The sequence below is a fragment of the Podarcis cretensis genome (genome assembly GCF_951804945.1).
Source record: "Podarcis cretensis genome assembly, chromosome: 5".
Taxonomy (NCBI): Eukaryota; Metazoa; Chordata; class Lepidosauria; order Squamata; family Lacertidae; genus Podarcis; species Podarcis cretensis.
In genome coordinates, this window is record NC_137174.1 from 27038905 (window position 1) to 27061284 (window position 22380).

Sequence of the window (22380 nt, forward strand, 5' to 3'; positions counted from 1 at the left end):
AGGCTGTTAACTCAGAAGGAAGCTCCAGTGAAGTGGTACTTTCTTCCACAATGGAAGGATCAGGGCATAGTATGGAAGCCTTTTCACCTTATTTCCATTTAAATCACCAGCTGAGACTTAACTACTGGAATGGAAAAAACTGGGTGCTAGTTATTTCTAAATTTGCATATATACGCATCAATTAGCATGCACACACTTTATGCAATTTTTTGTCCTATGGGTGTGCACCTGAAATCTTTAAGAGCACACCTGCCAACATCCTGCAGTGTAAAGGTCCTTCTTCTAAGCGTGCTTCTAAACTGTCATTTTTCTAGTGTAATTAATAAAGTCTAAAGAAGCAAAATGGGGAAATGGCTAGTGTTCAAACACTACAATTTTCCCTCTTCGGTAGGGAGCAGTAAGCTTTTCACACCTTTAACTCCTGGCATTGCTTCTCCCCAGACAGTGGAAATTGCAGAAATAATGCAACATATCTCTTCCTGTGCAGTGTAAAGGAATTATATTAGCATCTGAGTTCTGTATTTCTAGTTAGTACTCTCAATTTCTTTCAAAAAGCAAAGCAGGCCTAAAATTAAAAACATATTGTGTGTGTGTGAGTGTGTGTGTGTGTGTATGCACAACACAAATTCAATGGACGATCAGCTGAAGGACAGCTAATATTGAGGATGACACATTTCTCCCTTAACTTTAATTCACTTTTTCTTCTGCAGATTGCCCTGGGGCCTTTAGCTTTTCCGTCTTCTCTTATTAACACTAGCTCATAGTCGCCAGACAAATGGAATCTATCACAAAGTGTATCTTAGAGCCCTACGGTTTCTGTTTTCACAGGGAAGAGCCATCACTGAGAATGAAGTGGAAGGGGAAAGCTAGTGAGAGGGAAGAATTGCCTAAAGTGCGTGTATTTTCACATTTCAGAGCTGCGGTGTTAGGCACTGTTACACAACCAAGAGATTTATTTTCATCCAGTTTTGACAACCTTAAGGTATAATAGGTTTTTGTTGTTTTTTTGCAGAAAGATATTATGTATGACAACTGTTTCCAAACTGTGTGGCTTTGTTACTAATTTTGGGTGGGGAGGGGGGAAAAATACAAGTAACCATCAGACCTAGTGTTGTTGTTGTTGTTGTTGTGGTTTGTTTTTTAATGTAGCGGTTACCAAGGAAACCAAAACCTCCACATTTCAATAGGTAGCACATCTTGATTTAGTGCTTAATCTCCAGCTACAACAGCAGTTGATGGATGTGCCTCAACATACCTCTGAAAATGAAGGAAACTAGGGCAGGGGAAACTGCTGACTTACACTGGAGTCAAGATGAAGAATCCCAAGACACTGGCAGTTCTGGAAGTTGCAAACAAGTAACATGACCAGCATCCTTCAAGAACCCCGAAGGTGAGATACTGCCCAGTCTCCGGGAACTTATAGTGCAATGTTAAGGGTAGTGAGACAAGAAATAGCCAGTGCTCAGTGGTGGCCAATGTCATCCCAGGCTTTGGAATGCTCTCCCCAGGGAAGCTCACCTGGGACCCAGTTTACAATCTAAAGACATCTTCTGTTAGGGAATGTGTAAATTTAATAAATAAAAATAATGCCTAGTTAAGGAGTCTATGAGCGGGTATTATGTATACACTGCTGAATGCCAAAATAGGCTTCAAAGTGATTTACAAAAGTCAGCTGCACAAACATTAGAATTTGAAGCCCCATAAACAATCCCATTAAAATGTCGTGGTGGTGGTCATCATCATCATTATTACATCCATTTAAAAATGCAAGAAAACAACTCAGCAATTAAAACTCTGGTGGAGAACAGCATGTGTTTATCCCTCTGGTCTAACGGTCCTTAGAATGAACCCCACAGACCCCACCCAGAAGCTTCTGACACATGCCTATTGGAGCCCATTTATGCTATCACAAAATGTCTCCCTGAAATGCCAAGGGGTCATGAGGTGAAGCTTTGAGAAAATCAAGCTTGACAGCAGCATTTGAACAGACTCTCTATGCTGAAATTCAAGCAGCTTAAGCATTCAGCCCCCCCGATGAGACACCAGAAAAGGGATCATAAATCATGGATTGTGTTAAAATACACAAAATAAGTGGCATCTCTCAGGGGCCAGTTCCAAGGTCACTTTTGTGAGCTTCATTAGCAAAATGAGAGGGGAGAAACAGATCATCCCACACACCACTTCTGCTCCCCTCACAAATTAAAATAACCTATGTGGATGAAATCTCTCATTGAACTCTTTTTAGGTTTCAGGTATCCAGGTTCATGGGCCGGCAAAAACCTTGGGCTAGGGGTAGATAAGTAGACTGAAGGAAAAAGGCTGAAGGTCAAAGAAAAGCAGGGTAAAGGTAAAGGATCAGGTTGAAGGCTGTAGTCTGGTGGGCACAGAGGAAGATGCGAGGAACTTTCCTGCTCAAAGTGAGAGAGGGCAGCGGCTCTAGGAGACTCATTTCATCCAGAGGCACCAAATTGGTCCTCTGGTGTCATGTGACTTTTCAGGATCTTGAGATCATGGTCTGTGGTATGACTGCCTTTGATGGACCTGCCTGAACTTCACTCTTTTGGCCAAAAATGCTGGTGGCACAGAGAGCTGGAGGAAAATACTAATTTAAAACAATTAGCGGATATAGACTATGGCTAGTGAAAACTATGGTTCAGCATTGCGGCTGTTAAAACCTTTAAATACGGTATCAGTCACAGAAGCTTCAGAGTTCATTATGGTGTTTAATAGAATCACAGGATTGTAGAGTTGGAAGACCCCTGAGGACCATCTAGTTTAACTCCCTGCAATGCAGGAATATGCAGCTGTCCCACATGGGAATTGAACCTGTGACCATGGTATTTATCAGCACCATGCTCTAACCAACTGAGCTATCCGGTGGTTTCAGAATTTCCCTGTTTCCTTCAAGGCATTCTCATCTTGCTTAGGTGGAGTTGGGGGACCAGCAACATATGAATAGCCACACACTTCCCATCCCCCCGTGTTAAGGGAATGATGTGATTAATTTCTCAAATCATAGCTTCTGTTCGGTCTGCTTAGATGAAACCCAGTAAGAAGGAGATATTCTACAAGACAGAATAACTCAGCTAAGTAAACTTGCACCTGACACTTTCGTTTCCCAAAAGCCACCCACATGTCCACTAGCATGATGTGTGCTATTTGGGATGAATCAAGCTATTGATTAATGCAACTGATTTGGCATTGCTGGAAAAACTGGGAACATATATATCAAATTATATTTGAAGGCCACCTCTCTCTCATTTAAGGATTGCTGTTTTTCTGTGACTCATCATGATAATCACCAATGTCAACGCAAGTGCTCCCAAGCTGCATCTAAGTGGATAGTGAACAGAACCTTTAAGTGAAACAGCCTCATTCTTTCTCCATATCCCACCATATTCATACAGATTTCACAGAACTTGCCACTGGAACTCTTTTCTGTGAGAGGCCTTTCTACCACCACAGTTGTGATACAGTCAGTATTGGAACTCAGATTTTTTTTTTGGGGGGGGCCCTCGTGAAAGTTCTCAGTGGGGTCCCCTCAGTGATGTGGGATGTACAAACTGAGAATTCTCTCATTCTGCCTCTGACATTGTGGGATGCCCTTTCAAAGGTAAGCTTGTAAGCGCTCCAATTGGAGAATAGCCTCCACCAAAGGTGTCATGGACTTTGAAGAAGCACAAACTCAGGAAGAAAGGGAAAAACTTGCTAAGAGGAAGGCACGTTTGGCAAATCCTCACCACGATCAACTCCCACCCAGAAACCTATATCCCCACTGTGGAAGAATGTGTGGATCCAGCATTGGCCTCCATAGTCACTTACAGACACGCTGTTAAGACCACATTCATGGAAGACAATCTTACTTGGCTATAAGTGACTGCCAAAGAAGAAGATGGCAGCATAGAGTGGGGGCACTGGGCCCTTAGCTTGCTTTGGGACACTGGCAGATGCCTGATCCCACAACATTTGAAGCTATCCCTGCAGTCTTATGGTATCCTACCGCCTGCTGTGGAGTATCCACATCCCACTACTGCCACTTCTGGACAGTCATTTGTCCTTCAGTGCTTGTGGTTCACTGTCAAATATGAGAGTTGTAGGAGTCACTGCTGGGATTCATCATTTATCTTGTTGTTCAGATCTAAGCCCTTTAAAGCATAATAGTGCACGATATAGAGCATAAAGCACATTTAATTTGGTATCTAAGTCAAGGGGATGGGGAGAGACTAATTAGAAACCTCTCGTTAGGGAGCTCGCTCTAGCTGGCTGTTGACACCAGTGATGCTGATAGGAGGGCATATTCTCAACATGCATGCAATAATGTGCTTCACATTACTTTAACATCCTCTCCATGTGTTATTTTAATTGAGGTCTCACAATTTTTAATGTGTTATTTTTATCCCCCATCTCGCAAAACTACAAAGCATATTGTAGCAGCTAGTCAATTTGCATCTTGGTCAACGACAGCACAAGTTAGCAAAAAGTGTGTCATATTAAAAAATAAATACACGTTATAATAAGCCATGTGGTCATTTTCTGCCCCTGAGGACTATCTAACACATAATGGCTCATCAAAATATTGTATCTGTGAGCTACTTTTGGAAGAGCTTAGGCCCTGTAACAACTTTGCCAGTCCAGTTGCATCTCTATCATTTTAAAAGGATGCATCTCAGAATAATATTATTGACTGCCTGATGGCACAGACAATACACATGTACTAGTGTTATTTTGGACCAGGTTTCTTGGGGAAGGGAGAAAGAGGCGTTGGGCAAGTTATAGAGGGGTTGCGGTGAGCTGTATGGGGATGAGGGAAGGGGTTGGGGGGCAAGCTGTGAGGGGATGGGGAAGGGAGTTGGGCAAGTTACTAGGGTCTGGGGTGAGATGCGAGCATCTTAGGGATGAGCTATGGGGGTTGGGGCGAGATAGCTGAAGGGCTGGTGTGGGTGCAGGCAGGCATGGGGGTGAGCAATGCAAGCAGGCACAGCAGCCCCTACAAGACAACATGAAGTTAAATGGCCTAACCTGATCTAAGGCAATTACCAATGATCAATTAGGTTTACAGAGAGTGGCAACAATATGAATCATGACAGAGACACTTTCACACAGCATGGATCGAAGAGCAGTAATTATTAAGGAAAGATCAAGATTTCTTTTTCCATTTGCCTGAGCTTGGATCCTTGAAAGAGAACAAGGAGGCAATAAGCAAGAGGCAATCCCTAGAGGCACAAGGTCGGCCGCTCTCTTGCTTTTGTCATAATAGGGACTACAAATGGTAAGCAGCCTCTCCTGCTCCCACATTAACTGATGACAACAGCAGCCTTGATTCATAATAGGGTTGGCCTAGAGCACCCAAGGCTTGTCCCAGCCTGGTTCAGTGTGCTCTGGTTTCTTGTCAAGAGAAACCACTGGCTTTTGAGACACTTAGGCGCCTCTTGCTCACAGTATTCTCCATCTTTGTCAGCTGAGAGTGCAGCCAATAATATATGCCCACCCATTCCATCACCAGAGGTATCAGTTCTCTTTCTTCTTTCAGGAGTGCAAAGTAGTTTCAAGGTGGGGAGAATTCATCTTGACTTAAGTTCTCAACTCTTTGGCTATCTGGGAGGCCACCTGTAGGCTATAACCACCACAGGCCAGACCTCCTACCAGAGGAAGCTAATTCTACATCCTTCTGAAACTGGTAAGTATTGCATATGGTAGTCTAAGCATCCTCTTCTTGTTCTATTTTGATCATGTTAACACAGAAGAGTAATCCTTCTAAAATTAGGATACTGCTCTAGTAAACGACATCTAATTAACACTTGGAGTAGCTTGGTGGGTTTTTGGTTTCTTTTCTAACAAAGAATGATAATGAACTAAGTTCAGGGATCCGTAGGATCTAAAGATGCCAATCTGTGCATTTCCTCCCAGAAGCCTGCATTGGAATGACTTGCACTTGCTTGTTTAACTTCTGCAAAATATTAACATTTTCTTCCAAGGCATTCAGTCATTTGGATAAAGGGCCATGCTTTACCCCCTCAATGTCCTCAGGCCTCTTTCTCACATGGAAAGCTTCCCCTATCCCAGCCAGCTGTGATGGGAGCAAATTATCTATTCCCAGAGTCAATGAAGAGAGGAGGTCAGTGGCCTAGAAGGAGAGGCATGTAGAAATTCAACAGCTGCCCTTGGCAACCCACAACCTTTGGGCAACTGGTAGGAAAAGTCTCATTTTTAGAAAGAATGTTGAGCATACACTCAGAGAATGGGGGGACATTTTCTACTCATTTGTTTTTATTGCTGGCAAAAATAATTCGGGCTGTTTATACATTTAGCTAGGCTAATGTGGTGGATGAGATCAGTTGATTAGTAGAGCATTTTATTTTCATAATATGCAAATTGCATTGCGGGGATTTGGGGATCCTAGACATAGTATCCCTAGATGTCATAATAAACTCAGTGAAACTCTTTAGAGGCTTACTGTAAAGCATAGATCTGGCACATTAGACAAAGCAACTCAAAATGTTTAATACTGGCATGACAGAATAAGGCCCTGGAAAGAATTAAGCACTACACAGCAACAGTAGCTCATGGCGTTACTGGATTCAATATAAAAAGGTTTTTGTTTTTGAGAAAAGGAAGTGCCAAACAAAAGCGGTAACCGCAAAACCTTCAGAAGCTGCACCTCTCTGACTATACAAAACATAATTATCTGGCAAAGCACTTCTGGTTTTAAAGAACTGGACCACCTTCCATTCTGATATTCAGGTTGAAGAAATACTATTCTGTAAATTGTGCATATTGAAGAAGGAGTATGCAGAATACTGGATTGTAGCACCATTTAGAACGTATCTGGGATGGAAATATTTTCCTGCTCTTGTGTAACAAGCTAGACCATCAAAGAGGCAGTCTCATAGTCTCATTCTGATGCGTTAACACATAGCGTATTGTTTTGAGCTGGGAAAAGGAGAATTCAAAATATGGCATTTCCCCACTTGTGGTCTCAGGTGGTCATATAGAATTCTACCACCCCAGTCTACCAGCTAATTTTGTATAACCCCGTAGAACAGCCATAACAATTTACAGTATTGGCATGTTTACTAGTTGAGGTGGTACCGCCCTATCACAAGCCTGCTTATTAACATTTTCACATAAGGAGTTGTTTGAAAGCATTAAAAATGAAAATAATGTTTAAAAACACCAAATGTCAAGGTGGAAAAAATTGCAAGAAGAAAAGCCATTTAATTCAGAGGTGCTACATTGAGGAGACATGTGAAAATTGAAGTGATATATAAGGTGGTCAACATCTAAAATCCATCTAAGTGCAGCCATACTTTATCAGCCTGCTTTTTAAAAAAAACGTCAGGTTCATTTCACAATAAAAAATGGGGAGCTGTGGATCCTAGATGAAATGAGGAATTAAGTGTTTTCTCTTTGATTGTGTTTTAAAGACATATTTTAAGACAAAAACAAATGTACAAGCAGGATAGTGTCTGGTGCTCTTTCTCCCCCGCAGGTTTGTTCAATGCATATTTTCATCTTTATGGATCAATACATTGCACAACACAGTGAAATATTTGAGGTTCATTTAAATGAAATTGCAAAATGTTTCAGGAATCAGCTTCATTTCCTTTCTGTGCCACCCTTCCTTTCCCAATAAAATGTTTCCAGTAAAGTTGCATTGATGCTCTTCCCCTCACTTCTGCCACCACCTCGGGTCATTCCCCCCTGCCCTTCATAAGTATCATTCTTATAACACACACACGATTTCTACCAGGGTGACCCAAGTTCCATGACAAGAATAGCTGCATCCTAAAATTTGAATTTCTCTTATTTTGCAGATTATACAACTTGTACTACAGTGGAACCTCTACTTATGGACATAATCCCTTCCGGAGGTGCGTCAGCTGGTCGAAACAGGATGCTAGAAGAGGCGTCTTGTGTGCGTGCGTATTCGGCAGTAGTGCGCTTCTGCACATGCACAGATGGCAGAAGCCACTTCTGTGCATGCGTGAATTGCGGCAAACCCAGTGTTTACTTCCAGGTTTGCCGCGGACGCAACTTAGAACATCTGCGAGACAAGGTGTATGTAAGTCGAGGTTCCACTGTATTTCTCAAAACGAATCTACTTCTTCTACTTACAGGGGAGACATAAGGAGCTATCCCGGGCACCAAGGTTTTGCCGACTACTGGAAATCTACTGGGATTTCAGCAAGTATTGCCTATGCACTCCCAAGCATCTCTTTGCAAACTGTTATGTGGCGTTTCTCATGAAGAATAGATGTTACAGCCAGGTGTGGAGAGGTCAATGGTCTCCCATGTGAATAAGTTAATAACATTCGGTTGCTGCCAGTATGTCAAAAAGAGAATGATGGCTCTACAGAGAATTCTCCAGGATTTCTGTTGCATCTGGTCTGTATCCTGTTGCTGTAATGACTCCCTATTTTTTAAAGGCACTTAAGGCACATAAAGACAACAACATGTACTTTTTGCAAGAACATTGTGTCTGAAACATTTCAACCATGATTTAACTGGAGTGCACTAAGCAATTATTATGTTACAGTGATATCAGAATGCATCTGAGTAGCCAACATTTGCTAAGATGTCTTCATTGCTTTTTCTTCTCTGTCATATTAGTACTGAACAAGTGCAATGGTTCTGTCATATTTCATGTGGGGAAAATACATACATAAAGATATTTAAATCATATTCTGGAAAGGGGTTATTAACACATTTTCCTTCCACTCAACTTACCTTGAGCTGACAGGAGTGTAGATGTTCAAGGTCTGACAGGTTTCAAACTATTCACTGCTGGAAAGAAATCTTCCGAACACAACATTCCTATTATTACAAGATATTTTATCCTCAATATAACTACACCCTGAATATGAGGTAGGTGGAATATTTGCAAGAAACCATTACTATCTGTTTCTGAGAAAGGCTTCAGATTCCTCAAATGTAGACAGCAGAATGAGTTTGACAAAGCTTTCTCAGACACCCCATATTCCTTAAGCTGCCTCACGTGCACTCTGAGAATTAGCAACATTGTCCAAAGGAAGAGGATGTTCTGCAGAACATTATTCTGCTGTTGAGGTCAGTAATGATTTGTTAGCTACCCAGAGGTCACTTTATGCTGAAGGACAGGGACAGTGGATAGATGGATAGATAGATAGATAGATAGATAGATAGATAGATAGACAGACAGATATCACACACACACACACAAAAGAACTGAGACCTATCACATGTAGAGCCATTATGGAAATAACTCAATAAATGTCACTTGCATGTTCCCAAGCCAAAACATTTTCCTGCCTAAGGTGGAGCAGCAAACAGCACCCCATTCCAAGTCAAGAAGCATGGTGTCCACAGCTGACTAAGTTATTTTGTCACCTTGTGTAGAAAATCCCTTTCCTTGACCAAAAACAATAATGAACAAACAATAATTTCTTACCATTCCATGACATCCAAAAGCATTTGCCTGAAGCAGCTACCTTAGTCTGCTAACGGTAGGTCCAGTCCTGCCTTCTGGAGTGGTGAAAACACATCCTAAAGGCTATGGAAAGTTTAAGTGAACAGGTCCCTTCCAGCACACAGCTGAGGAGCAAGGGTAAGGCATCAGATCTGTTCTGGTGCTTAAGCACTCAGCCGAGCAATGGTTCTAGTTGAAGCAGGACTGGGAGCTCTCCTTGGTCCTGCAGACACTGCATTTGACATCCTGAGGCCTGTTACAAGTGCTTCTCCAGAACCAGTATGGAACAGCAGCAAATATTTGCATTGTTTACCTTGTACATAACTACCTACTCTAGCAAGGGAGAGTTCTCGTACCCCACAATATTTCAATGAAGGAAATCCCAGGCTTTTGAGGATTAGTTGAGAGAAAATGGTGTGTCCTTGGACTTCGCCCATTAAAAGACAACGCCGAGTTTGAAGCATGGGAAACATTTAATGGCACAGGTTGTAGGTCACAACAATATTGATTTGCCTATCATTCATACTTGTGACCACTGCTGTTTGATTAAAGGCCAACTGGCAAGTACAAACAGGAATCTGATGAAGTAATTTTTTAAAAAGAATAAAAGTGAAGAGAAGTGATATTGCACAAAGTCATGGAAAATCAAAGCGGCCTCCCCCTATCTAAAATAGAATTTATCCTCAAACCATCCCTGGTAATAAACCATCTTTCCCACTGTTTCCAGTGCTGGCTAATTAGAAATCTATTTGTGTACTAACAAACATAAAAGGCCCCATTTCAGTAAAAAGTTTAAATACAAGGTTCAAGCTAAAGCAGAGGAGTTCTTGGGTTGTAATTAAAATACTAATTAGGCAGTTTATGAGAAACCCAAGTCTTTAAGAGATCACAGACACTATGTCAGCCGAACAATGCAAAATCGCACATTTTATGTAACCGAGTCCACGTGTCACTGTATTACAATTGATAGCAATTGGGCTGTGGCTTATCAGCTCCTTAGAAGACTCAGTGATCACTGGTCTACTAAATGAGACCTGACAATATTGTTATTGCTCTCCCAATTATGTTTTCTTATTCATCTCAAGCAAACTTTCCCAATTTTACAGTGCAAAGAAAACCAGGCTCTGGCATAGAATTGGGCTCCATGATAAGTTACACTTCCATGATTTTTAAAACAAGTGGAAATAATTGCCCTGGAGGCTGTGGATGCTAGTTGGAAGTGGAAGCATGTATCTGTTCAAGGCTTAAGGATATACAGCACAACCATATGACCTGTGTACTCAACAGGACTTACTCTCAGGAATGTGTGGCTAGGGTTGCAGTCTAAGTCAAGGATGTTCTTCTGCAAGTGGCAACCCATCTTTTTAAACATGGGGTTGTCTGACAGCAATGGCAGGAGGGAGAAGCCCTTGTTCCCAAGCCCTGCATGTGTATACACACACACAGTGAGAGACCTCCTCCTGCTTTGTAAATCTCTTCACTGCCCTCCCCTTCCAGTTAATCACATGGCCAACTTCTCCTACTGGCAATGTTCAGCAACTGCAGGCATCTCCAAGCAGGAACCAGAATGCAGCATTCTACAGGAAGCACAAAGCAATACTACCCAAGCAGCCATCACATTTTCATCCCCCACCCCACTTTAGGTAATAAAAACAATGTAAATGTACAAATATACAACAAACAACCCCACTGTGCCTGTAATGCATAAATGTTATTTACTTAACAATACTGACAATAACTGCATGTCCACATTTTCACATGAGTGCGTTTTCCCCCAGGCCTTTAAAAATGTAGTCCTGGCAATAACACTGGCAGATCTTGCCTTAAACAGGGAAGTTAATTTACACATAATCATAACATTCCACACCTTCCCACACCGTTCTTCCGCAGATACTGTTTTTTTTTCTTTCAAAAGAACACTTCTGGTACTTTGCTGTATCATTTCAGCAAGCACTAATAAATTACCTACTTCTATTTCTACTTCTCATTTAGAAACAGAGCCTGTGGTGTAGGACAAAGTATATCACCCACAATATCTTAACTATTCACAATGTCTCAAACAAAAAAAGTGTGCATGGTTTTACATTAACACCAAATATGACACACACACACAAAACCCCCGTTTAATATGCATCACATCTTTAACATCTCCATGAAAGCAGCACTATATAATTTCCTTAATTCTCGCTGGCATGTAATGCAATTTGAACAAGATTTGGTTAAAACAGTCCTACCACATTTCAACTGCAACCCTAATGTTTATTGATAGATCGGCCCGACATAATTCCTTTACCCAACAGATATCGCCACCTGCAAATAATTGCTTAATTTTCTTTGGGATTTATCATTACTATGCTGCACAGACACCGAGAAATGGGAAAGCTGTAGCTCAGAGGTGGAGCACAAGGTCTCAGGTTCATCTCTCACATTTCTGAGTAGGCTGGGAAAGACCCCTGTTCTAAAACCCCACAGAGCCACTGCCAGTCACTGCAAACTGTAGACTAGAGGTAGACAACCTGTGGCTCTCCAGGTGTTGCTGGATTCTAACTCACATCATTCCAGACCACCAGTCATCCTGCTGGGGGTTGGTGGAAGATGGAGTGCAGCAGCATTTGAAGGACCACAAGTTTCATACCACTGTTGTAAATAAATACTGAGCTAGACAGACCAATGAACTGACTCAGTGGAAGGCAGTTTCCAATGTTCCTGTGATATGATCATTTAAATGAGAAACCAGATTTTCCATGTTGGCAAGATCTCTCTCCCTCCCCCATGCCCCAGCACAGGCAAATTCCTGACACCTTTGCCACAAAATTCCTGACTAGTAAATATTGAAAATGTGCTACATGGGGAGGCAGCAAGGAGGCTAGAGAAAGGGTTTGTATATTATTGCTTAATTTGTTAAAAGTCGGGGGGATTAACAAATGCAAATCACAAACTCTAATTGCATTTGCTCTTTCCCATCAACATTAATAACTGTTTGAGCCATCAGAAAGGCTTGATGATACAAAACCACATACACAAAGGAGACTCTGGTGGGACCTTGATTATTGCTATCTTTATCTCATATTTACTTAATCTGGCATTTTGTATTAAATTAAGTTTGACATTGCTCCTCTGTCTGCCCCTCTTATTTTGCTATAGGGCCTTCTGTTCAGTAGCCCAGTTTGACTTAACAGCCTTTGCTACCCACCACATGCAGACAGAAGTCAATATAACACCATGAATATTTAATTTGATTTTGAACTGCTAGCTAGCCTTACTTCATTAGTATTTTGTTGTTGTTGCATAATTCATTATTTAATTCCAGGAATCATATTGTTCTGGAAAAAAACAGTTAATGATGTCCTGGATTTCTTGTGGGATCTTAACTGTCATTGTGAAGTAAAAAGCAAGCATTTGTTCAAAACATTTGTTCCCACCATGAAGAATTTTCCATCCATGAGATCTTTAATGTAGACCTTTCATAGAAACTTTTTGCTATTCTGCATAGCAACATATCTAATCAAATATTTAACCAAATGGTTACATTTAATCAAATTGTTCATATCTCCTGAAATGTTGTTATATGGATATTTAATGTATTTTCTCTTTTTATTGTATATTGTTTCCTCTATTGATAATATTGGATTATGCCCAACTTTCTTGTGTTAACTTCATAACCAACTACTGTACTCTTCCAACATTTCCATTAATTTAATTAATAGACTTGCCTCAGGCTGTCTGGGCAGTGGGGAACATTATCTGCATATAGAGCAATTCTGTAATCATTTCCCAAGCATTTATCATCGAGTTGTCTGATGGCCGTTCTGAAATTGTATTAATGTGCCACAGGGCCTACTGTTCCTTCTGGACCCTTTTATTATTAGTGTGGAATGCTGAATCAGCCTTTAAATCGAGATTACTATTCAACAAATAAAATCTATTAGGGCCAGTGACAGTCTTTAGTGGGTCCTTGGCCTGGTGCCACTGGCAGGCCCTCTGTCAACTTGGTCCATTGCCAAGTACTGCTGCTCCCATCAGAGTCACCATGCAGCATGGCTGTTTGCAGCCATTGCCTGTCACTCTCCTGAACCCTCTCGTTCCTGCGAATATGTGATGACACATATATGGTTATTATGGGAACCAAGCTGGTTCATTCTACAGTGGATGGCTGCAGTGGTAGAGTCCACAAGATGCCATGTGTGATGACATCAGACAATTGCATCTTGGGGGATGTTGCCACCCACCACAGAATGGAGCTAAGTGTTGCCTCAGCTTCCATAAGAAGTGCCACTACCTCTGGATAAACATTTTACAAGGAGGAGGGGGCCAAGGTGAGTGACTGTTCAGAGTGATAGCAACAAGCAGCAGTGATGGTGGCAAGGGTGGCAAGAAGCACTTCTGAGCCCTGGGCCCTGGGCCACTGCCAAACCATGCCGATCCCCAATTCTGACTCGGCAATTCACAAAATACTTCTTCCAATTATAAAGTTGGACTTGCAGGTTTCTATATTTTCTTTACACTCTATTGGCAAGGGGTTGGACTCGATGGCCCTTGTGGTCTCTTCCAACTCTATGATTCTATGATTCTTCATCTGGTGTAATTCTGCCCTCCTACAAATTGTTCGCTTTCCTGAAGTAACAACAACAACAACAACAACAACAACAATTTATTTATACCCTGCCCATCTGGGTAGCCACCAACAGAACACCAAAACACAATAACCTATTAAACATTAAAAGCTTCCCTAAACAGGGCTGCCTTCAGATGTCTTCTAAAAGTCTGGTAGTTATTTTTCTCTTTGACATCTGGTGGGAGGGCGTTCCACAGGGCGGGTGCCACTACCAAGAAGGCCCTCTGCCTGGTCCCTGTAACTTGACTTCTCGCAGTGAGGGAACCACCAGAAGGCCCTTGGCGCTGGACCTCAGTCTCTGGGCAGAACGATGGAGGTGGAAACGCTCCTTCAGGTATACTGAGCCGAGGCCGTTTAGGGCTTGAAAGGTCAGCACCAACACTTTGAATTGTGCTCGGAAACGTTTCCTCTTAAATATCATTAAGATGGCCAACTTCCCCTTTTCACATTCTAAAACGTCTCTCTAACTTTTCTGTTCTGAACCAACTTTCTCATCCTGTCCCCGGACGGACCTTATCTCATTTCTTTCTTTCTTTTTCAGCACAGTGTTTTATTTGCCAAAACTGAGAGGTACAGGTCAGTTTGTATTGGAATCCACAGAAGCAGAACACCTCAAGCATGCTTAGCACATCCCCCCTCCAACTGTAGAATATGGGGCTTGAGGTGGGGGTTGGACCAACAGGTTCAACTATTTATTTATTTATTTATTTATTTATTTATTTTGTTTCTTCCCTCAGGTTCAACAATTTTGATGTGTAGTGTTTGTTAGTTTTACACAGAACAGGCACTAAATTGCACAGTTTTTCTTTTCTACACTGCCACAATCCAATATGCTCAGGTACAAATGATTTTTGAATATTTGAGCCACTTTTACAGTTGAGCATTGTGAGAGAAACAAAACACATCATGTATCAAACAGAATTGCCAATGATCTTTATGTTTTCTTTTTATTGGCATTTGCTTTGAAATAACAAATTGGCTGGCAGATGTAATGTTTTATTTACATATTGTTTCAGTCTACTATAAGGGGGGCAATTTACATCCCATCCGGCTGCTGAGGTTCACCCCCCAAAAAAATCATTGGGTCTATCTTCCCCCCACTTTTGCTGCTGCCAAAATTGGTGGGGTCTTAGAGTGCCAGGAAAAAAATGACTAAGGGTGAGGAACGGAGATAGATGATAGATGATAGATAGATCACATACGCAACAAACAGGTGAAAATAAAACTCTAAAGCAAAATAGTCATGCTCATATGCAACTAGGCTGCATTTAATGATCCAGATTCATGAAATACGGGCTTTCAGAGTCAGATTTACAGAAGGCGGCTTCTCAGCTCTCCCAGTGCAACGTCCATTATACTTGGGCTTCTTGCCATTTGCTCAAAATGGCTTCTATGGATGTTGTCCAATTGACAAATTAAAGGTCTTAGTTTCTCTTTTGGTTCTAACAAACGGCCAGCACTCCCAGCCCTTGCTATCACAATGACCACTCCAAAGGAGGCATAATTAAGAAGAGCACTGAGCTTCAAAGCTGGCACATGCACACAATTTCATAGGACCCAGTCAGTTGAAGTGCTACTCAGAATGGCTCCTTGCTGCCACAACCAGGCACTCACCTTAACCCCTTCCTCCCTGCAAACATGTCTGCCAGTGGTGGTGATCCTTGCTATGGAAGATGAGCCAGTTATTGGCTCTGTGTTCTACAGTAGGTGGCAGCGATATGTGGTTCTGTGACACCTAGTAAGTTGAGCCGCACATTACGGATGGATGTGGGATTGACACACAGCTGCTTCTTCCAGTGCAACACTGTGTTTCTGACAGCCAACACTTCTGCTCTTATAAATATGGGAAATGGTGTGCTTGATTGGAAGGCGCATGTCCATGTATACACACGTCTCATTTGACTGTATAATGTACAATGTACAATTTAAGCAAAAAGCAGCAATGTTTGTTCCATATAAGAATGGGAAATGACGTAGAGATTTAAATCTCGGCCTATTTAAAAGACCCCAATGTGCAACCTTGATAAGGATTACAGTCAATTAACATAGTTATCAGCCAAATGCATATGGTCTAGGCTGAAACAAGGCCACTGTCTCCTATACTCGTACATAATTCTCTGCTGAAAGTAATCACATGGTAGCCATGGTTACACAGCACAGATAAGAGCTGTAATTTTTGTCTAACAATGTCAGAAATGGGAATGAATTCAGAAATGTCTGATTTCCTTTGTGCACATGAGCATGCGCACGCACACACACACACACACACTCCTGTTCTGGATTTATTTTCATTTATTACTCTCTTGTCACACAGAGGCTTTAAAAATAGCTAAATAAAAATATGTGCCCATGTTTAGTTTTAAAGACAACAACAACACATAACATAAGGTGCAATAGTTGCCACAGCACAAATTGATTATTATTTTTCCTAAAATGAGAAGCCCAAACCATTTAAAGACAACTGTTTCATTATTTTTTTAAAGCACCATGTGCAACACTCACCCAAAGCCAGCTTATCAGAAGTGCAACAAGTGACAATACATCAGCTGGCACAAATTCAGTTTGTTGACGACTTCTGGTTATGAGCAAGCTTGTAATCCAAATACACGCCTACATGAAAGTCCAGTTGAACCGAATTAGACTTGATCCTGAGTAAGCCTACATAGCCTAGGACTCCCAAGTACTGTAAATGCAGTGTTTCACACCCCACCCTGGGTTATACATCTGTATGCTTATCAAGCTGTATAGAAATACCCTCCCCTCAAATCATCCTATGCACCAGTATCAGCAGAGTCTGAAAACACTTAAGATTAGAAACTAGTAGAAGAGAAACGGTGGCTCTTGGACAGGAATGATGTGTGCTGGGTGATTTATCTATTTGGCCAATCCATAGTCTAAAGCAGGGTTTCCCAAACTTAGGTCACCAGCTGTTTTTGTACTACAACTCCCATCATCCCTAACTACAAGGACCAGCAGTCAGGGATGGTGGGAGTTGTAGTCCAAAAACAGCTGATGATCGAAGTTTGGGAAACCCAAGTTTGACTCTAAAGCCTGCGTCCACATGATTGAGTCTCATACCAGTCCATGTAACTAAAAACTGACTGCTCCAGGAGCCAGTGGCTCTCCAAGGGCTCAAACAGAGGATCAATCAGATCCCTCTTCCCTGAGCATTTGCTAACTGGAAATGCCAAGGATTGAAACTCAAGAACTTGAGAACTTCTACATGCAAAACACATGCTCCATCACTGAACTACGATTAAGCAAAATGGGGAAAAATCCAGTTGACTCCACCCTTTAAAGGCGGGTGGTACACACATGTGGTAAATATATACATGGACTTAAATGAGGAAAGATCAGGGTTAGGTCACCTTCAGGAGCTACTTCACCTCTCCCCAGGGGTTTAGCTTGGCCAGTGCACTCTCAAGGGGAAATTTTTATAGTCTGGAGAATATGCCATCAGCAGATTGAATTGCTGTTATTGATTCAGCTACACAGTGAGGTTACCCAAATGCACAACCAAAGAAGAGTTAATCAGAGATGGCAGCACTTGGCGGTGAGATAGGATGTTACTTCAGATAGATTTAGATACCACAGAAAGCAAAGGGTCACCCCCTGCTTTTTTTTTGCTTGTCAAGTTTTATGTGTGTCAAATTCATTTGCAAACCCCATAACCACTCTCCAAATTAAACCAAGATGCTCAAAAGGAGGGGTGGGGTGTAAAATAAAGAAAAAAGAAAATGCATCTTATTTCATAAACGTGAAGCATTGTGGGGAACTCAGTCTATTTAAATCTTACCTATTTGTAGACCATTCTTCTATGCTACACAGCAGTGTTGGCCAAAATTGGGCAAAGCCACAAGACTTTACTCCAAAATTATCTGCATCTACTGAATCATTACTTAATGCACATGCTGCAGAAATTGATGTTTTAATCCAAAATGAAAACTTCAGTCAGTTTACAAAAGGGGGAAAATGAAGCACAAATTCAAAGTTAGAGCCTTTCTAGTTTAACTTTAAAAATGATACAGGGGTGTGTAATGATGTGATTTCATCACATTAATTGGTACACTGAGTAGGTGACTGGAGTTCATGCTATTTTTTGTTGGGCATTTCACAGTAGATGGACTGTGAAAAACAGGAGCAATTCTAAATAAGAATGCGCATAACACACTGTCATATAAACCACTCTGCAAAAGTGCTTAGGTTCTTGTCTACTATTCCTACACACTGTCTGCCCTCCACTTTTATTCTCACAACAGCCCTACAAAATGCCACTATTTTAATAGTGGAGGGTTGAAGGGAAATAATCACAAAAGATGCCCAAGTCTCAGTGATTGTTGACAAGAATAAAGATACCGTATTTTTCGCTCTATAACACGCACCAGACCATAACACACATGTAGTTTTTAGAGGAGGAAAACAAGAAAAAAAATATTCTAAACGAAATAGTGGATATATGATTTTTGTGGTTCATGCTGTGGCCACAGACATGTGATCTGACAGTGAGTTTGGAGTAGCCCAATGCAAAAATCCTGAGGATCCATGTGGATCCATGCTTTGTAACCACAGAGGAGGGAAGGAAGGGGAACCATGGATCCTCTGCTCACAACTGCAGCAGATCCCCCCCGCCACCCGCAGGCATTCGCTCCATAACACGCACAGACATTTCCCCTTACTTTCTAGGAGGAAAGAAGTGAGTGTTATGGTGCAAAAAATACGGTATATGATGGAACTCCCCAAACTGGTTATTCCAAGGAAAGAACTACATGCCACAAGAAATGCAAGGCTGCTGTTGAAAATGGCATTTCCCTGTTGAGTTCCATCCTCCTGCTCCATAATATATTATACAAACAATGCAGTATCCGGGTGTCTCAACTTTCTCCACATTTTGTCAGCTGCCACACTATTTAATGACTACAGGTCACAGGTTAAATTCTGCCAGATTTTACAAAACCACAGAGGGGGTTTGATTTGGTCCAGAGCTGCCGTTTTCCATAGAAGGGCCGTGCTGCTTTTAAGCATTCAGTTCCACGCTGAAACGGTTCCTACTGAAGTTATTTGAGAACTGTGGCCAGAAGCAGTTTGTCCTGTGATACCACACAGAACGTGTCTTAACGCCACTCACTCTGCTAGAAAGAGACAGGTAGACCAGCCAATGACCCCTGTAGCTCAGGGACATGTAGGAGGAGAAAAGGGTCAGGAAGGGCTTTGAGAAGACGTTGGCGGCATTGAGGAATTTCCTTGACTTAGCCAGTCATGGAGACGTGCACATATATTGTTCTGGGCAGGGAGTCCTAAAAGTTTAATGACAGGCATTCTGGGTATTTGCATCACTGTTGTGCACAGAGGAGGGGGAGGAATAAGAGACTGCACAACAGGGGGCAGAGACCTGCCTGTATGATGGATGAAACCTCCAAACACAAATGTGTACCAGGTGTTTCAACAGAGGTACAGCTAAGTTCCGTTAAGAGGCTCGTTCCCCACCGCCAGCTCACGAAGAGGTGGAGAGGGAAAGGGTATTAGAAACAGCACCAAAATTATACATGCGCAAAAGTGGAGTAGTTGGAAGGCGTTAGAAACATGGATGCAGAATCGCATTGCAACTGAACTCATTCACAGCCTGACTACAAACGATTAAGGTGTGTTTTTCAAGCCTCGAAGGGTCAGGGCTTTGCACAAGAGTTATTTATGGTAGTCTAAATTAAGGACACAGCCTCAGGACATCCCTTCCCCCTTAGCCTGGCTTGAAGGGTCACACAGGCTTCTCTCAGCAAGAGCACAATGGCTATGACAGCCCATTATAGGGACTAAATAAAATACTCCTACAATGTAACCCACCCCTCCTCAGTTGCTGGGAGCAGGGAATGTTTTACTCCCCAACCCCAGTGCCTTACAATTGGGACAAAAGGCCAGACATCTCACTGCTCTTCCTAATCATGGCAATGCCAGAGGGTGGAGTGTCCAAGCTAGAATGCTGGGGTTTTTCTCTGCAAGCCTTTAAGTAAAGAAGAGTTCCTCACATGAGTTCCTCCCTAACATCCATCCTTCTGTGTATGTGCATGTGCATGTGATATGCACATCCCTAGGGCCAGACAACAACCTGTTCATATTTGTTTTCTCTTATTTGCCAGGAACCCCAAATGCTTTTATTGCAATAGGAAGGGCTTGAGAACTCTTGGGGTAAATGCCATGTTTTGCTCCTGGCAGTGAAAGAGAGGAAAAAATGTAAAGAGCTTCTCTGTCTGGCTGTAAAACAGATAGATCTCTGAAGGCTTGAACTGAGTGTGCCTTACCCGGTCATCGTGATAATAAAAGAAAAAGACTTGTGACAGTAAAAAATCCAGGCTTGAACTGGCTTTTTATCTTTGCTTTTGTGCAGAAAATGAAGCTATCTGTTTCTTCCATTCTTGTCAACCACTGGTTCTAATGATTGCATATAGCGGCAATGCATTCTGAGTAACTAGAAGGGAAAGATGGAGGTGCCTGCAGTTGTTTATGCTGCTCAGCACAGTAATCTGTAGTGAAAAATAAACAAGACAAAGATATTTGCCTAGAAAATTCCATGGGCGTATATCAAAACACTGTAATTTCTAGAGCTAATGGTTTGCAACTAGCCACTGACTGACAGCACCTAAGAGATAATGGCTCCAATTACCTATTTAATAATGCAATATTTTTTGTTTTTTATGGCATATGTATCAAGGTTCATCAGAATATGGCACAATGTCAAGTATGCTGTAAGCCATCATATTTTGCAAGCAGCTGCTACCGGGCTTTTTTTATACTGGGCTTGTCTCAATTTGAGACAAAAAGAAAAAGGGGGAAAAGGATCTGCTATTGGAGGCTGGGGGGTGGGCACTGGGGTGAACATGCTCAAGAACATGGTCCCCTAGCAATACATTTGGAGCAATACATTAATGTGGTTTGGTTGTTTGGTCTGTAGGCACCAGGACATGTGCTTAGGACCAAGACTCTGACTTAGAATTGACTTTGTACCAACAGGACCCCTGCGTCAGGCTCTACCTAGTAACAGAGCCTGGCCACAGACAATGAGACAATGGCCCTCTGCTGCAACCACACTCTGGAAGCTGGTTTGCTCTACGCAGAAGGAGAAGCTTGAGGATTCTTCAACCTTAACCTCCAAATCTAAAAACACTCCCTTATTATTAGCGTCCGCATTCAAATAGGGCAATGGCAATTATATACATTTTTGGATGTTAGTAGAGGGACTGGCACTGGTCTTATTGGCTAAATGGAATGGTGTCAACCCTGTACTAAACTTAGGTGACAATCTGTATATAAATCCTTTTCAATATAGCCCCAAAACATAGCCCCAAAGCAGTTACTTTTGCAATACCACCAACTGCCTCAGAAGGGTCAAAGTGAGTTACCTTAGGGTCTAGCTGAATGAGTTACCTAAGGGTCAAGCTGAACGGTGCGAGTAATCTCTCACCTTTTAGCTTGAAAGGGGGGGAATGTGGTAGTGGTCCAAAGGGCCATAATGAATGTGATAATGTGAACCCCTATAAATTCTTGAGTGTGCTTCTAATACAGAAGTTATGGTAACCTGTTGCTTTATGAAACTGATGATTTTGCAAGTTGCCACCCCCACTGGGGCAGAAGTACAGCTAATATGTGAATCCCAAAGATAAAGCTCATAAACTAGAACATAAGTTGATCCATGGTGCAAATGGCTACGCGTAACACAGGTTCCCAACATGCATACTAACACAATGTAACAGATCACAGTGAGAATCAAAGCTTAGTTAGGAATGCTTATTGCGCATGTGTATTAAACATGAAATGAGGTAATGATGTACATGATCGGTGAAAATTGAAATCCTTTGTTTGAAATGTTATAAATACCCCTGGGTGTGGTTGCAGTTTTGCGAAACAATTTGAAACTGTAACCTACTGCCTAGCAATAAACAACAATGGACTCCTAACTCCTCATCTCTGAGTTTTATTGGAGTAAACTCAGAAGATAAGCTATTTTTGGCTTACAATATAAGGAAGTACTCCACACAGCTCATAGTTAAACTGTAGGACCTGCTCCCATAAGGTGTACCAATGACCCCTGATTTGGATGATTTAAAAAGACAAATTAATGGGAGACAAGGCTATCAATGGTAACTAGCCATAACACTTATTTGTGTATGCTACCTCTACTGCCAGAGAATAGCTCTTTCTGGGAATTGCAAGTGGGTAGAACACTGCTTCACTCATTGAAGTCCTGCCTGGAGGCTTCTAATTGGCATCTGCTTGGCCACCCTGAGAACAGGATGCTGGGTTGGATAGACTTTTGGTCTGCTCCAGGAGG

At 41.9% G+C, this 22380-nt stretch overlaps 1 protein-coding gene and 2 long non-coding RNA genes across 7 annotated transcripts in view; 2 read left to right on the forward strand and 1 right to left on the reverse strand.

The window, feature by feature from the left end:
- Nucleotides 1-22380, reverse strand: part of ANK3 (ankyrin 3) — a 388986-nt gene that overhangs the window by 256273 nt on the left and 110333 nt on the right. The window lies entirely within an intron of this gene.
- On the forward strand, nucleotides 5180-8564 carry LOC307216654. 2 transcript variants are annotated; one of them, XR_013839251.1, is made up of 4 exons: nucleotides 5180-5677; nucleotides 6098-6189; nucleotides 7815-7919; nucleotides 8118-8564. It is a non-coding gene; the product is annotated as an uncharacterized lncRNA (long non-coding RNA). The 2 variants fall into 2 exon arrangements; XR_013839252.1 differs by lacking the exon at nucleotides 6098-6189 and having other exon boundaries at nucleotides 5323-5677.
- Nucleotides 13510-22006, forward strand: LOC307217396. The gene is made up of 2 exons (XR_013839591.1): nucleotides 13510-13761; nucleotides 21063-22006. It is a non-coding gene; the product is annotated as an uncharacterized lncRNA (long non-coding RNA).